General features: G+C 35.8%; 1 protein-coding gene across 1 annotated transcript in view; it reads left to right on the top strand.

Moving 5' to 3' along the window:
- The first annotated feature begins 4,254 nt into the window (after positions 1-4,254).
- LOC121423296 overlaps positions 4,255-17,329 on the top strand; it is a 39,096-nt gene continuing 26,021 nt past the window's right edge. Inside the window, exon 1 of the mRNA XM_041618636.1 lies at positions 4,255-4,500. The gene's annotated coding sequence lies outside the window, so the exon portion shown is untranslated. The remainder of the gene's footprint in view (positions 4,501-17,329) is intronic.

Below are 17,329 nucleotides of genomic sequence, written 5' to 3'. Positions count from 1 at the left end.
TATTCAAAATGCAAACTATAAATGGGTTCCGTTGAAAATCCTAAAATCTCTTTCTTCTAAAGATAAACGGAAGGTGTATGGTTGATTACGTCATAACCTTATGACAAATGTATTTCCAAGGAATTGCCACTTGTTATCAAATCTAAATACAAAATATTTTAATCATGGGGTGACAAGCTGAACAAAAATATCTTATTTTGAAATTAGAAGAAAGGTGTGATATCATTATACAATAAATGTTTAAAATAGATCATTTGCTCCATTGTATCTATTGTAAATATTGAATATTAAATGAAAAAATGGTATTCCTTCAAAGTATATGGATTTGAACTCTTGTGTAGTCTTTAATTAAACATGTTTTTAATAATATTAGAACACCACCATATCAGTATGTGAATAAAATGTCAGGTGTAAGCAAAATACAGGCTATAGATCTACACATATGTGAAAAAAATCACTGGAAGCGTTAAACTCTATTACCATGATTACAGTAATATCCGAACTCCCAGAACAAAACTAACATTATGAATAATTTAATCTTCAGAGAAATAATATGATTGCCGAGACAATTATATGGAAATGGACATGGTTATGTGCTGGGTGAAGTGTAAATCTTTTCACTGTCCCTTCTCTCAAATACTCGATCGCAATGCAATATAATCTGAACGACTTATTAATAATCATTGGTGATTTCAAAAGACCAATACACAAGCGAGTGGAAGACCGACCCCCCCCCCCCTTCCCATCACCTCCTTAGAAAAAAATAGAGTAAAAGTAATTATCTTTCGGAAAATGGTGCTAGATATTTTCTTATAAAATTGGGACATCATGTTGCTAAAGAAAACATCAGGACAGATCATAATACCTGGGCACACTTTCATTTTCTCAGTCACAGCGGGATAGGATCTCGTCAATATTTGGAAAACACCACCGATTTCTCACAACTTTCTCACCTGATTCCAGCCGCGGTAATCACCGTGACTTTGATGGATCTATCTCCCTCGCCTACAGTTTGCGGCGCTTCCGAAAGGCCCGTTGGGTCTTCCTCTGCTCCTCCATCGCTGGCCGATGCGGAAAAGAGGAGGTGGTAGTGGGGTGTGAAAGGGATGAAAAGAAAAGTCATAATTTTCCAATTTCCCTTTTGTGGTTTTGTACTCTATTTTGATGCTGTCCTCCCGCGGAAATTGGTTGTCGATTTGATGTCAATGTCAAACGGATTCAGGTGCGTCTTATTTTCTTAAGTCAATACATGATACATGTAGATGGAATTGGGAGTAGGGATTTTTTTATTCTGTCAGTGCACAACTGAGATGTTCTGTGTTTCCATAGCAACATATTAATCATCGTTATTGCGGCGATCAGAAATGGCTGTAGATTTTAGGGTGATCGAATAAAATCAGATATTTCTAAAAGGCTATGGCTTCCATTTTCTTTGTTATTTTATCACCGTGATTAACAGCAAAGGACACACATCCATATGTACCTGCTTACAAAATACTCCTATGCGCACCAAATAATACGACTATTCCATCGAGCAGGATCGGGGGGTATGAACCCTTTTTTTTCCAGGAGAGAGCGACAAATATTTTGTTAGTATGTCTATGAAGACCTGGTTACGACCATCCTACGACGGCGCGCCGTGTCGTTTACGCCCATACGCTTTCTCCCAGATTAAACATGGGCGTTTTCTGGTCGGGAAGAACAATATTATGCCCGCCATTACCCCGTCCTCACAAACTTGTTGCCCCGATTTCAATAGATTCCTATCCCGCCCTTCAACCATGTCCACCGATCTTATGATCGGGTTTTAAGATCGTGGTCAGGTGGTAGTGGAACGACCCTTGTTTTTTAGTGCACATCAAGTTACCAATAATGCATATAACATTTCCATTTATTTGAAAGCAAGATAAAAGAGCATTGTAGATTAAATGCCGTGTTTACGGGCATAGGTGCCGCTGCCGGGATCGAACCCTGGATTTTCCATGTATAGCCAGGCGCCTTATAGACCACTCTGCCACGGCACCTCCTGCACGCCCCCCCCCCCCCCCTGGTTGACCATCGGATTGCGATCTTCTTAGCGTGATCGCATCCAGATTCATTGCAATTATTTCCATAATGTTTTGATTGAAAGTCCATCAAAATATCGTATTTTCAAATCTATGCTGACAATCTGCCAATATCTTGTTTGTGATAACTGTCAAGAACCAACTGCATTGGAGTATTTTTATTAGATTTTTTCTTCGATTGCTTTCACTATTTTTCACTATCTGTACTCGTTACTCATTTCTGTTTTATTCAATAAAGTTGCAGAATCATGTTCACGTTATAAAGTTGCGTCTAAAATTACCAGAGAACAGTTCTTTAACAGTGTTTACAAAAAGAAACGACCTATAGCATGATTTCTGGTATCCCTTTGAAACGACAAATGTGTAACATAAGCTCGCTCTGAGATATTGGACACCCACCAATACAAACGATTTTGCAATTTCCAATTTATATGCATTTGCAAACAATCATTCACCTCTGACCTGTAATTTACAGATTCTTGACCGTTTTCCCCCCTTTTGCCATGTTTGCGAGTGTTTATATTTTGAAGTTTGTAGGCAAAAGGAGTATGCCTGATACGTTGTAAAATACATGATAATCGTCCCACCCCCTGAAGAGTGTGGGGTCCTTTTTCTTTATTCAAATAATAATAGACTAAATGCTTATTTTGATTTGGGAGTATGATGACTAATTTGAGTCAAAATTTGGATACAGTCACGAAATAAAAGACTATCTAAAGCTCATTATTAAATATTAAACAGACGAATGCTTGTCCAACATGTTTAACTCGGACCAATAACATTATGAAACAAACATAAAATCGAAGCAGATAAGCCAAATTATTCATTAGTTTTGCCTACCTTCCCAATCTTTATACTTCGAGTAAAGAAAATTCAGTAGAAATCAAGCTTTAAAAAAAATTAATGAAATTTGAAAAAAAATAGAACCGTCTGATAAGTGGTGATTTTTCTCAGAAATTTCTAAGAAAAGGAAATTTATCTGAAGCATGTCAAGGTATATAAAAGTGAAATACACGAGGATATATTGATCTGTAAGATTGATTTATAATCATATTAATTCAAGTTTATCATTCGAATGTTTGATTATTCCCAAATTTTAATAGATTTAGAGTGAAAGTTGCACGTGTATCCATTTAGCGGTGTTCAGAACGAAAGCACCTGGTAAACCACCGAGTGAATCAGAATCTTCTATAGCGGGAAAGAGGAAATGAAAGTGATTGAATTAATTCTAATGGCTACACCAGGAGGAAGACTGTCACTTCGATAAAAACAAACGATTCAATATCTTCTCATCTTCCTTTTTAATCATTCCGTATAGGCCTCTAATCATTCTGACATCTATACTCTTGTCAATTTACTGCTCAATCATTTCCCGCGCTTTCGCTTTCCCAAGAAGCTTGAGTGACGTCTTGATGTTCGTGGATTCTGATCGTCTGACATGTGCATGTACTGTGTCATACTCATATGTATGTTATTTGCATAATGGAACATGTTGGGACGATACGTATCGCTTGGTCATTTACGTATAATTTGCATGAACTTGTGAATTCGTAAATATTTATGCTCCCCCCCATTTTCGTCTACAACTGATTATAGGAACAATGACATAACATGTATGTTTTACCATTTAAACTTTTGACTAAAATCACTCTAATGCAGCCTCCAAGAAAGGAATACAATATGGAGAGGGTTCTTTTGCCCCTTTATCCTATAGTATTGGTAATGGTCAAAATAGCAATTTCGTGAACTTTTTGAACTGTGACCAGTCTAGGTCAAGGTGTGTTAAACTCGTTGCAGTATACGCCTGTGATATGAATTACGTTCTCACTCGCTCCATTCGATGCAAATTCTTTTTAATTTTCATCGGATTGAATCCGAGATTTTATAATCGAATCTCTCTCCAAATATTTTCAACCCATTTGTGCTCAATCTGAAGGGCATACTTTTTTTTGATAAAAAAGAAAAGGGGCAGAAATGAAGTGTGGCAAATACAAAAGAAGAGGAAGAGAATATATAAGGCCTATTACTTTTCTATTATGATAAAAAAAATAGTGGGTACCTGAAAAGTGCACTCACCCCCCCCTCCCGTCTCAATTTGATTTAGCCCTTTTTTCGGAAGGGATGTGATTCCATGGGGGGGGGGGGTGATGATGATGTGCTTGCTGATATTGTTGACACTGGAATTTTTGTTGCTCTTTGTGTTGCTGTTCTCCATGCTGTTTCTATTCGTTTGTGTTTGGTGGGGTTTTTTCAGGCGGTCGAGCATGTTGAAAGAAATAGTTCAGCGGACTCCAACAAATCGAATGGTATTCCTTGGATCGTGAAGGGGTGCAGTCGAGGGGCTATCTGGTCCCCCTCGGATAACACGAGGGGTGCAAGCCTTTACCCATTCGCGTGCCAGTGTCGAGGATCAAGGGCAGAGTGTAACAATCAGGTTAGAATTGATAGGGATTTCAGACATAGTGTGACATGATATCACGTGTCAAATAATGAATGCTTTTGCCTGCTATGTAGTTAAGTCATATAAAATATTGAATTTACATTGATTTCAGTGGAAAGGGATATGGGGGGGAGGTAAAAAAGAAAGTGGTGGAAATGATACGAGGGAAGGAGATTTTAAAAAGTGAAAATCTAGCTCTATTAAACGTGAGAAAGGGATATAGACAGGGGGGGTCAATTTTATTGTTCTTATCGATGAGCCTATATTGTTATTTATCTTTGAGATAGAATGCATAACCATTTGAAGATTACAACAGAAGAAGAAGAATACAAATTAGGCAAATATACATTATCATGCTTAGCAATTTGAATGACTGGATAATCCGATGTTGAAGGAAATTAGAGTGCCCAACATGACATCAATAGAAATACAGTGCGTCCCAGAAAAAACGAAACCGAGATTTAGCGATCATTTATCATTACTTAATCATCATTAAAATAGACAAATTACCTACCAATGTAAAGCTTAGAATATCCTCTTTCATCTGATATTACTCAGATTATTTCGCGTTCACGCATGAGTGAGCAATTACAATTTGAAGAAAGGATATCAAAAACTCATTTGGCGGGGGGTATCTGGGTTTCAAAAAGAAAACCACATTTTTGAAAAGTCCAATATCTCCTCTTTAATTTGATACCTAAATTACAGAATATTGTCAAGAAATAACAAAGTTCTGGTCATTTGAAATAAGGCTTGAATTTCAATAATTTCATAAAATGAAGAGGTTCTCCAGGCTGACTTTCAAACTCACTCAACACTCCGTTTTTTGGAATTATTGGAATTATGGAAATACAAGCCTTATTTCAAATGACCAGAACTTTTTCGTTTCTTGACCATTTTCTGTAATTGAGGTACCAAATTAAAGAGAAGATATTGAACTTTTCAGAAATGTGGCTTTCTTTTTGAAACCCAGATACCCCTCGCCAAATGAGTTTTTGGTATCCTTTCTTCAAATTGTTTTTGCTCACTAATGCGTGGATTAGAAATAAGCTAAGTAATATCAGATGAAAGAGGAGATTCTCAGCTTTAATTTGGTAGGTCATTTATCTATTCTTGTAATGATTAAGTTATGATAAATGATTGCTAAATCTCGGTTTCGTTTATTCTGGGACGCACTGTATATGCATGCTGTATCTTAATCTTAAACGGGGTATTCCAAGCTTAAAATGATATGATTTGAACAGATAAAGAAATATCAGACAAGCAACAACACTGAAAGTCTGATCAAAATAGGACCAGGAATAAAAAGTTATAACTTTTTGAATTTTGCATCGTTTTGGTGAAATAGTTCTATGAATGTCCTCATGATGACGTCGTTGTATATCACCACTTGTTCTTTTGTATTTCATTACCCGAAATTATGTTTATTCAATTCTTTTCCTCCAAGAACCAAAAAAGAATGGATTAACAACTGATTTCAAGCATGATTAGATATTCATCGATGCAACTTATTTCATTATAAGGGGGACTCATCATTCACACATCCATGAAAATGAAATAAACATGTTATACTGTAGTTCGGATCAGCCAGCGTAAAGAATATTCATGACAGCGTGCATATAAGTGTTTTCACAAAAATATTGCTTAAAGGTATTGTTTAACTTTGTGAGCAGCCGATTAAAAAAATTCTCAAACCAAGATGAAACATGTGTACAAGTGCATGTATTATAACTAATAAACCCTGAAAACAACCATTATTGAGGATGAAAAGCTAAAACTACTAGGCAAACCCCGATTTTGTAAGTAGGTGTCTTATAGATGCCTAAATAGTACACATAAGTGTATGGGATGAAATTAAGATGGTGTTTCCGGTCACTTTTTTTTCAATTTTTGAAGCACTAAATAATTATTTTCGAACACAATTTTTTCTGGGCTTCATTTTCGTAACATATGACAGACACAGGTGACAAGTGTGACCTAGCTCAGATTTTTTTAAAGTCAAACCATTGTTAACCAATCACTTTAACTTACAAATTCAATAACTTCTTGATTTGTTATCAGATTCCGGTGAAATTTCAGCATTTTTGGTGAATTTTACTTTATTTACTTAGATATAACTATTTTCAACCCGAAATATCACTTTGATTTTCATATAGTGCCCACGGTTTCTTGTGTTTTTTTTTTGTTTTTTTGCTTGTCGGCTATGTCGTCGGCACGTGGTGTAATGTAACATTCAGTTCAATGGATTTTAGATTGATTTTCTTTCATAGAGATTCCCATACCGATAATATCGACCCGCCCTCATTACAGTCGCAAACGTTTAAAGCTAATTGTATCATTACCCCTCCCAGGCCATTTCATCTCTGGTTGTAAACAATGTCGAGGGCTATATGCAGTGACATGATTACGTAACATTTGGAGTCGTTCAACTCTAATATAGCGCGTTTATTGAACTTTCCGTTTTCCAGTAAACAAATAAAATATATTATAGTATTGTTGGTACTTTGTTTGTGTGGTGGATTACCAGGTACGCCCATAAGTGCCCATCCAGGGTCTTTGAATTTGGATTTGCTTACTCCTCCTTTTTCTGTTCTGTAATTAGGATAACAATTTCATTTTGAAAGTGATCCAAATAGATGCTGATGTATTAATAATTCAGCTAAGATGAGTGTTTTAGTGTTTGTGGAGAGACTTCTGATTTTTTGTGATGATTTAGTGACTTTTTTGTTTTAAGTGGTTTTTATTGACAACTTCAATTCATATACAAACTAAAATACATATAACAAATAAAAGATTGATGCCTTTACAAATTGATGAAATGTTAGATCAATGTCATTGTCCTTTTCCCGCAATTTATCAACGCTGCATTCGAAGTTTGAGATAGCATAACGCTATTACAGCGAGGTGTTGTGGATTAGTTGATAAGTCTACAAAATCAAAACTACAAGGTCTAGAGTTCAAATCCCATCTCAGTACTCGAGTCCTCTTGTAAGGCGTTGATCTAAAATTTGCCACTTTCTACCCAGGTGCAGTGCTTGCGTGCCTGATCAAAGTCACATCTTTCAAGGATGTGAGTGTTTTGCGAACGTCCTAAATATGAATTGCCGAAGTCCCGACCTAAGATATGAGCCCAAATGTTCTACTTTCTTTATTTAGAAAATACCCACAACGGACATTGTCATGCTTAGCAAAGTAGCATATTATGTAGAACAAAAGTATATTATGTTATGTCTAGATTAATGTTGTTTTGATCATTAAATCATGTACAATCCCAATGTGACACTTCTCTTTTCTGTTTTAGAAATGAAATAAACAACAAAGTTGAACGTGGCAAGACTAAACATTCATTTTTAGTGCTTTTATTGCTCATATCTATATATTTAAAAAAGTATCATTTAATTATTCGATAAGTCGTGATCATGTTGACTGTTTGCTTATTATTTAATCGTCCCTCCCTGTACCAACATAGATAGGAGCGAGAATTAAGGTTACTGACTCATGATTTCTAAGAATACAAAAGATAAACTCAAGGTATCTCTTTACGTGGCACAATCACTATGAAAAGAAAGTGACTGGACGCCCGTAAACGGCTACTTATTGATTTAGTAAAAGTTCTATTATATTATTCCCTTTGTAGAGAAGCTTCAGCCATTGTAATCGCTCTTTAGAATTGCTGGTGTGTTGGGTCAAACAACTCTGGGGCGTATCATCAATTTTGAGGTTCGATGTCTGCAGGATTTGTTTAGCGGGGACTTCTTTGACTCTTTCGTAGTTTAAAATGTTTTATTTTGTGAAGTAGTGCAATCGAATTGCGTATTTGTTTTGTAAGGATTTAAATCCTACTTTTAAGGGGACTTTTCATTAGTATTTTTGTGAAAAGTTTACGAACAAGCTCCTCAAAACTCAGGTGTCATGTGGTGGGTTGGATCGTAGAGGTCAATGAATCATCCTCGTCAATGCACGACCCCTTATCCTATTCAAAATATCACTTAACGTGGTTTTCAAGGTTTAACACCTACAAATTATACTAATTGTTACTTAAGAATAGGCCTATATATCAAAGAATGCGACAGTTATATTTTTCGCAAGTTTAGGTTTACCCCTACTTTTCGGTGCTTTCGTCGGCGTAAAGGCGAATATTTAGGTAAAGTACCGTATTGATGGTATACACTCGGTGACAATAGAATTTGATGGCTCTGTTTTGGATGGGTATATTAACGGTAAAGATGAAAGGCGCTGACACCACCCTCCCCGGCCATTTACCTTTCTCATTTATTTACGGTTGGCTGAAGAAAAGGGTCACCGATTTGTAACAAATAAAAAAATGTGTACTCCTTTATAGAACGTGTCAGTAACCTCGATGTATAGGGACTTAAAATCTAAAAGGGTTTAATTTCTTATTCAAAAATATCATTTGTGTATTACTAGTACATTGTTATACTTTTCTTCGAAGTCTATTGACGGTAGTGTTGGTATTGTTTTATAGTTTGTAGTGGTTAAATGACCGGCCGTAAAACGACCCTTATTAAAAAGGCTACCCTGGAATAAAGATTAACCATGGTGCATTTTACCTTTTTATTAAACATTGTTAGCTGAATATGTGTATATGTCACTCATAGAAAACTATTTTGTATAAAAATTGTTAAATGATTTTTTTAATGGAAGAAAGTATGAATGTATGAATGAATAAATGAATGAAAAAGTTTAAAAATTAAAAGAACAAAAAGATAACAGGAAGTAAGACATAGTAAATATGATTGTTTTGTTATAGGCCTAATTATGAATAATTTTATGTTAAACAACAATGACATGATGGGGTTATATTTGATCAGTAGTTGTGCATGCTCGCGTCCATGTTATTTTTTTTAATGTTAAAATGCTTATGTCGTTTTGATCATATTTTTTTCTCTCATATGCTCACTCTCTCTTTCTCTTAATCCAGTATTTGTCTCGGCTTTCCTCAATAAAAACGCTATTCATTAGCAGAAAGTGAGACTGTGCAACCAATAAAGCAGTTAAAACGATTTCAGACCGATCAACACATACCATGGATTATTACCAATCGATAATCTCTTTCACCTCAAATTAGTTTCTTAGAATCAGAGTGCAACGAGACGGGTTGAAATGGGATCAACCTTTTTAGAATGACTCGGATTGCCATTATTTCAATATTATCACCAATAGTTCTATTTCGACTACATTACCATTAAAATAGCACATGCGATAATGGTAATGCCACCGCAATTCTGTAAAATCTATTGGGCATAAACCACCATTCATTATAACAGGCGGGAATGTACACGATCCCCTCACCTGTAATCATTTTCACGGGTGGAAAAGTATGGGGCACTTTGGGAATGTTGCGCCCCCCCCAAAAAAAAAAAAAAACCAATAATAAATAAATAGATAAAAATACAAAATAAAATGAAATAAAATGAAGAAAAATAATAATTAATAAAATAAAATATATAGAACATAAAATAAACAAGCAAAGATCCACTACCAAAACACAAAGACGAAGTACAAAAAAGAAAGGAAATAGGAAAGGATGAACATGAAAACCCCCATTAAAAAAATATATATATACACGCTACTAATCACTTCTACATATTTAAGGATATTTTACGTTTTCGACACCACAAACTTTGAACATTCATTTCAAGTTTCATCTGTCACTGATTTTCGGTCATTATCAATGTTATTCCGTTTGTACACTTCGTAAATTATAAAGCACAATCATCATAATTATAATTGGCAAATTATCTGTTCAAACACCGAAAACATGGAAAATTAAAGTTTCTTCCAGGTTACCATTTCCGAAAAGTCACTCTTTCCCGGTTACCTTTTTTTAGATTTCTTCAAGGACCTTTCATTTATTATGAAGTCTTACAAGACGCCTTATAAATCCCCAGGTATATCTTGGGTTCTCTTTTAAGATGTCTTCACAATACAAACAAAAGATGATAGTACGGTAATAAATAATAGACGGCATTCGCCCACAAACCTTTACCCTGGCAACATCACTTTATGACGTCAAAGTAATAGAAAGGGAGACTGCTAACAATTGATATCTTGTGAAGATTATAATAGGCTTGAATCCTACGGTATACGCCTTTTAGAAGTTGTACTTTCAAAACAAAGAAACCAGAAATGATTGCCTGAAGGGGAGGAAAGGGGAAATTAGAAAAGTTATGTGACATCTTTTGTATTACCATTTTAAAACACAAAGTACTAGATTTTCTGTTGATGTATGAAATTTATTTTTAAAATCACCTTGACAATTTCCCATGCATCTTTATATTTAGGCTAATAATGTAATTGCACCGTTTCTCAATTTTCGTCATATACATACAATATATATGATGACATGATTAAAATTAAAGTTCGTACCAAAATATTTTAATATTTTAAATGAGAACAGATTTGAGATTGTATAGAAGAAATAGATAAAAACGGTGTTTGATTGTGTGTGAAGTTTTGAAGATGATATTTAGGTCACTCGGAGAGGACCAAAACCGTTTGTCCTCGGGATGTTCGACATGCATTTAAACATTTTTCATTAGTAAGGTAAAAAAAAATCAAAATAAAGTAAAATGAAAGATACAGAGATAATGGAAAATATAGAAATAATATGCCATTAAAATGACAAAAAAAATAGCAAAGACAAGAAGAAAGAAAAACCGATAGAAAAGGAATTAAAGAGTGAACTTTCTGGCATGCCTGGGGAGAGTGCAGGGAGGGGGGAAGAAAGGAAGCAAAATAAAACTGAAAAAGGCGTCAAATGACGAGTCTAATGACGTCAATTACTGAACATAACAAAGAAAGAAGGTCATGAATCCCTTCATAAGCACGTCTAGATTTCCTAAAAGTCCAAGGAAAAGATCCCTTTACCTTCCAAAATAAATGAAACCAAAATACTGATAGAATTAGGACTAAACATCCCTCCTATCCCTTTTGTGCTCAAAAGTACGGCTTTACGTAACTGTACGGGTTTATTTTTTTAAGAAAAGATAATTAAGAACAAAAGAGTTAGTATCCCCCGGGTATTTAAAGTTCTATTTTTAGTCTGGATCACATTATTGCCGATTCTCACTTCTTGTGTTCTTATTATCAAACAATATTGTGATTATGAATTACAAAAGGAAAACCCGATGCAAAGAGAATATGGTATCACTCAGTTATAAGGGGAAACGAAAATGTAAGAAAAGTGAAAGCAGATAAATAAAAACAAGCAAGGACGGCACTAAAAGAACAATTATACACTGACGTCATAAAAAATGTTGCCGCGTTACCAACAATTACGAAAGAGGTCATAATAGGTCATAAAAACAGGCATCACTGCCTACATAATCAAGCGACAATCTCCCAATATCAGATCTACAGTATTTGATGTAATCAAACAGTTTCAGTTTTATCGAATCTGATGAAAAATCATGTTTTGGGGGCCTCCCTATTCACGATACATGGATAGGGGATACATATACGCGAGAGAGTGTAGCGAGCGATGAAAAATATAACTCTTTATTTCCCCTTTCTTGCTGCATTCACCCAATAATATAAAAGCCTACAATTTTGGGAGAAAATAAATCGCTTATATTTTTGTAAGTGTAATCTCGTCCCAAATTTCGTCATCCAAATATACCTGATGTGTCTATTCTCAATTCGATACTACTCAACGCTCGCTTTACTCCCTTGCAATGTTTATAATTTGCAAGTGTGTGCGAAGCAAGAAGGGATATGAAAAGCCTAACTCGTGAGGTACATTGGGCAAAAATGAAGTGTTGACATTTAATTAATCACAATGTATGTTCCATCTAGAATGAAGAGCCTGATTTTAAACAAACATGTCAAATTGATTACATCGATCATTCTACACCTTTTAATCCCCTTTTGGCAATATAATACCATCATTTCGGAGTTTGACAAATTCTTTTTTCAGACAAATTTATAATCCTTTCTGTGAAAGCTATACAGAAAACACATTTTTTTCTCAGACAATTTTTCCCTGGGGCAATTTAAATATATTTCACTGTTAATATTTCAGTTTGTATTGGCTCGATAACACGATTAATTAGGGTTCATCTAGTCGTATTACAAACCGCAATGTTTATTATTATAATCGAAAAATATCACAAAAAGTGCACTTTTCGACAAGGACGCCCCTTCCAGACGCACTCTTTTAACACCCTCCCTTTCATTTTGTTTGTTTGAATTACGCGCCGGACAAAAGCGCTACCAAATTCCTTAACTTTCAAAAGCATGAAAAGTGGGATAAAAAGTACATCGAGACTCTTCATTTACAAAGTCAATATAAAGTCATTTGTGACTCCAAAAGGGACTTTTTGATATCCATTTTAAACTGTTTATTCAGGATAGGCTTTCTTAAATGAGCGCGGAGACAGTTTGTCTGAAATCAACAACGTATAATAATATCTTATACAGAGCTACCAGACAATTAATTCATTCTAAAAGAAGCGATGATCATTGAAAGGGATTAAGAATTATGGAAAATGACAAGGGACCTTAACCGCTATCGCCCTTTTCTTTACGCCTGATTTGTCCACCAAATGATGTACCTTTATGTAATTACACATGTAAATGAATATTTTCTTTTGTAGGTTGTGAAGTTACTCGTGAAATCACACGTCACTTGGGCGTCTTTTTCAAACCAACAGAAGGAGAGAACACACGGGGGAAAATCGGTGAAAAGAAAAGTCGTTGACAAGCTCACAAAAGCCGTTGGAAGAATTTTATTCACCATGATCATTCTCTTAATTCCTTTTTGTAATAAAATATCTGCTCGCGTCGCTCCGCTTAGCGTGAATGGTTGTTAAGAATAAAAACTGTGACTCATATTTATAACGCTGATCGTAATAAAAGCATGGACTTATTATCATCTATTTTGGTGGTATACTTTTGTGCCCTTTTCTTTTGTGTGCTAAATCTCTTCACAAGTCAGAATGAGTTTATTGCCCTCGAGGACTCCTCGGGATTATGGTTGGGGATAATCGTGAAAGACGGGAGATAATATTTGATAAAGTACATTTAAAATATGAAAAATAGGACAGTCATAATTATAGTCGGAGGAGAGATTGGAATAGAGGTCTAGAACATGAGTAAGAGGGAAAGGGGAAATGGGTCAGATATCATGTACATAAAGAGATAGATAGATAGATAGATAGATATGGATGGATAGGTAGATAGATAGATAAATAGATAATGTACTTGAAAGACTAGTAGAGGTACATATATATAGAGAGAGAGAGAGAGAGAAAGAAAGAAAGAAAGAAAAGGTGTAAAGATAGACTAACAGATGTCATGAATATGCATAGAGCAAGAGAGAGTGGGGAGGGTTGAGAATGAGAAGGGGGATGTTTCGTCACTAAAATTTTAAGGTCGTGAGTATGTACTTTCCAACCAATAACGTCCGCCAATCAACCTTCGAATAGAATTAATAAAATCGAACAGGAGTTATTCTATTCCTTGATTTAATCAAAGTGAAGTCTAAAAACATCTGACTCTTTTGAGTTCATTCTTGGACACCGCCAAAGTACATAATTCTCGTTGTGAATTGTGGTAGCGGGTTTCGGTGTGTATTTGTGGCGATGATTTAATCTGTAGAGCATTATTCTCTCACCTTTATACTAGTATTTATAAAGCAACCCTATTATCATTATTATTATCGGCCTCCGCCCCTTACGCCACCAAGAACTCCTCAAATTTTAAGGCCCCATCCCCACCCTCATACCCACCTTTACCAGGGTGTGAACCACGGGGAAAAAATTACATGGGGGATAGGGGCAATTTAGCCCCCGAATTGTTCAAAGGAGTCCTGCAAATCCCCAAATATTGCAATGTTAAATCTAATCCAATGTTGCAGATTAAGGCAGTAAGTCGTGACCAGTAGCCCCCGAAAAAAAAATGGCCTGGTGTGAACCGAACAATCCTTGCACCATTCCTATCCACTCAGTGATGATTTATCTTCGTGATTTATAAACTTCCTCCTCTTTGCTATCATTAGATTTGTAACCTCTATCTACTGATCCATTTACATAATTTTGCCTTCGAGTTCATAAGAGCGGCAAAATTTGTATGCCGCTGAAAGTCGCTAAATCCATATTGTTCATTTTAAAAGAAAATCGCTCCTCTACACTTTTTAAACAATGTCCAAAATAAACAGTCACTTCGACACATCCCTGATGTTTAGTGATATTTTTCGTTGTTATTGTTTTTTTTTGAGGGGGGGGGGCGTTGGGGGAAAGATTCACGTAATATAAGAACATCATCACACTACCCCCTTTTACCTTACTGTTTATTTTCATTTAGTCTAATGCCAATTCGTTCAATTGCCATCTCGTCTACTATAATTTGGTCTTCCATCAGTTCGTCCAATATCCACGTGGTCTAATTGCCATTTCGTCTGATAACCAGCCGGTCCAATAGCCACTTAATTGGGCGAAATGAATGAAAATAAATCGGGTATTTATTAAACCAACTGGTTATGAGACGAAATGGTCATAGACGAACTGGTAATGAGACGAAATGGTGATTAGACGAAGTGATGATTGGACCAAATGGTTGTTAGACGAAATGTTGATGGACGGAATGGCATTAGACTAAATGAAGGTAGACCACGTGGTGAGTGGATGAGTTGGCAGTAGACAAATTGGCAATCTACTTACCTTATTACCAGGTGAGACTCCAACTCTTAAAGGGGTGGTCCAGGCTGAAAGTATTTATAGCTTAATAAATAGAGTAGAATTCACTGAGCAAAATGCAGAAAATTTCGTCAAAATCGGACAACAAATAGCGAAGTTATTGAATTTTAAAGTTTATCAATATTTTGCAAAAAACAGTCTGTATGAATATTCATAAGGTGGACTGATGATGTCACGTCTCCACTTGTTCTTTTGTATTTTGTTATATGAGATTAGGTTTATTCAATTTTTTTTCCTCCAAGAACTAGAAAAATTTGATTGACAACTGATTTAGTGCATTAGATATTTTTTGCTGCAACTTATTTTATCACAAGGGAGACATATTATTCACACAAGTATGAAATAATGGGAAAAAATATGATTTTATGCAATAACATAAGAAAACGGAAAGTGGAGGTGTGACATCATCAGCTCGCCTAATGAATATTCATGACGACTGTTTTCACAAAATATTGCTAAATTTTAAACTTTAATAACTTCCTTATTTGCTATCCGATTTTGATAAAATTTTCGGCGTTTTGCTCAGTGAATTCTACTCTGTGTATTAAGCTATGAATATTTTCAGCCTGGACCACCCCTTTAAGACATAAGTTTGCGAGATGACAAAAGTGCGAACATTATACCTTACTACAAAAATTAATGTCAATCTTTCAACAAGTCAGTACTGGTATGATTATGGCATACAGTACTTCGATTAAATTAATGCAATCATTAGTACCAGCACTCCCAAGACCATCACCCTTACAACAGAGCCGTCATCAACATGACCATCACCATAATTGCATCCACGTTATCATGATTATACTGCCAGCGAAATCACAATCACAGTAACGACCACGAACCATTACCACTACCGCAATCACAACAGCCAGTACGACATTCACCACCACCTTCACCACAGTGGTGAAGTCTGACCACAACCATCATCACCACTGACCACCACCATTGTCCACAACCGCCATTTTATTCACCCTCACTAGTGACCACCACCACACCACCCACCGCCACCATCACATTTCCACCATCACTGACCATAACCACCACCAGCACCACCACCATCAATCATTACTGACCACAATCACCATCGCCACACCCACTGCCACCAGGACACCACATCCACCACCATCGTCGCCACCACCATCACCACTGACTACATCACCCTCCATCCCTGTAACACCACAACCACCACTATCACATCACACCCACCACTGGATTCACCACTGATCGCAACCACCATCGCCACTCACCACAACCAACATTACCATAATAACATATATCACTCTTCACAAAATAAACACAAGCAAAATTAAAAACTATTGTATTGTTCTCTCTTTTTTTCTTCTTCCTTTTTAAACCGAAGCTAAATCTGTGTCAACGCAATAACCCAATCATTTTTTATAACTTTCATTCCCATTGTAACCTTCTAGATTTCAACCTCCTTTCCACCAATCACTTGTATGCCCTTCATTCTTTTACTGCGTTTTTGTTTTGCTTTGTTTCATTTCCATTGTTAAAATTTCGCTTTTGTATGGAAATGATGTGGTTTTTATAACGCCCGAGCTCGCCGCCATTTCGTATTTGCTCGCTGTAGACTCGACCGCTCAAATTGCAGAAATGTGACGCCAAAAACTCAAGCAATTCCCCTTCTAACAATCACTCTTTCCCCCCACAATTTGACGCAACTTAATATCAAATTAACGTTCAAATTGTGATTCATAAAGACCAGCTATTGCACAATTTCCTTCCTTTCTGGCATAATTTGAATTTGATTGATTTGGATTGTTTATTTTTCAGAGTGTAATTCCAGCGCTAATTTGTATGACGACCCATGCGCTGTAATTTTTTTATAATGTAGGCGGGCAAGTGTTACTTTGAATTTGAAGCATGATAAGGTTGATTTATTGAAAACGATACTTAGGTGGCTTTTAATTTTGGAAGTAGGGCGGAGTCAAGTTTAGGAAGTAGCTCTGGGAAATAATGTTCTTGATGACGATTCAACGGAAGTTCTCTTTGAAGAATGAAATCCACTGACACAAAGATTTCGCATAGAAAAATTATGAGTGAGGCAACTTGAATTGGCGAAATTAGAAAAGAAGCTAAAATGA

This window comes from Lytechinus variegatus, chromosome 10 (genome assembly GCF_018143015.1).
Source record: "Lytechinus variegatus isolate NC3 chromosome 10, Lvar_3.0, whole genome shotgun sequence".
NCBI lineage: Eukaryota > Metazoa > Echinodermata > Echinoidea > Temnopleuroida > Toxopneustidae > Lytechinus > Lytechinus variegatus.
This window is presented reverse-complemented; position numbering and strand designations above follow the sequence as displayed.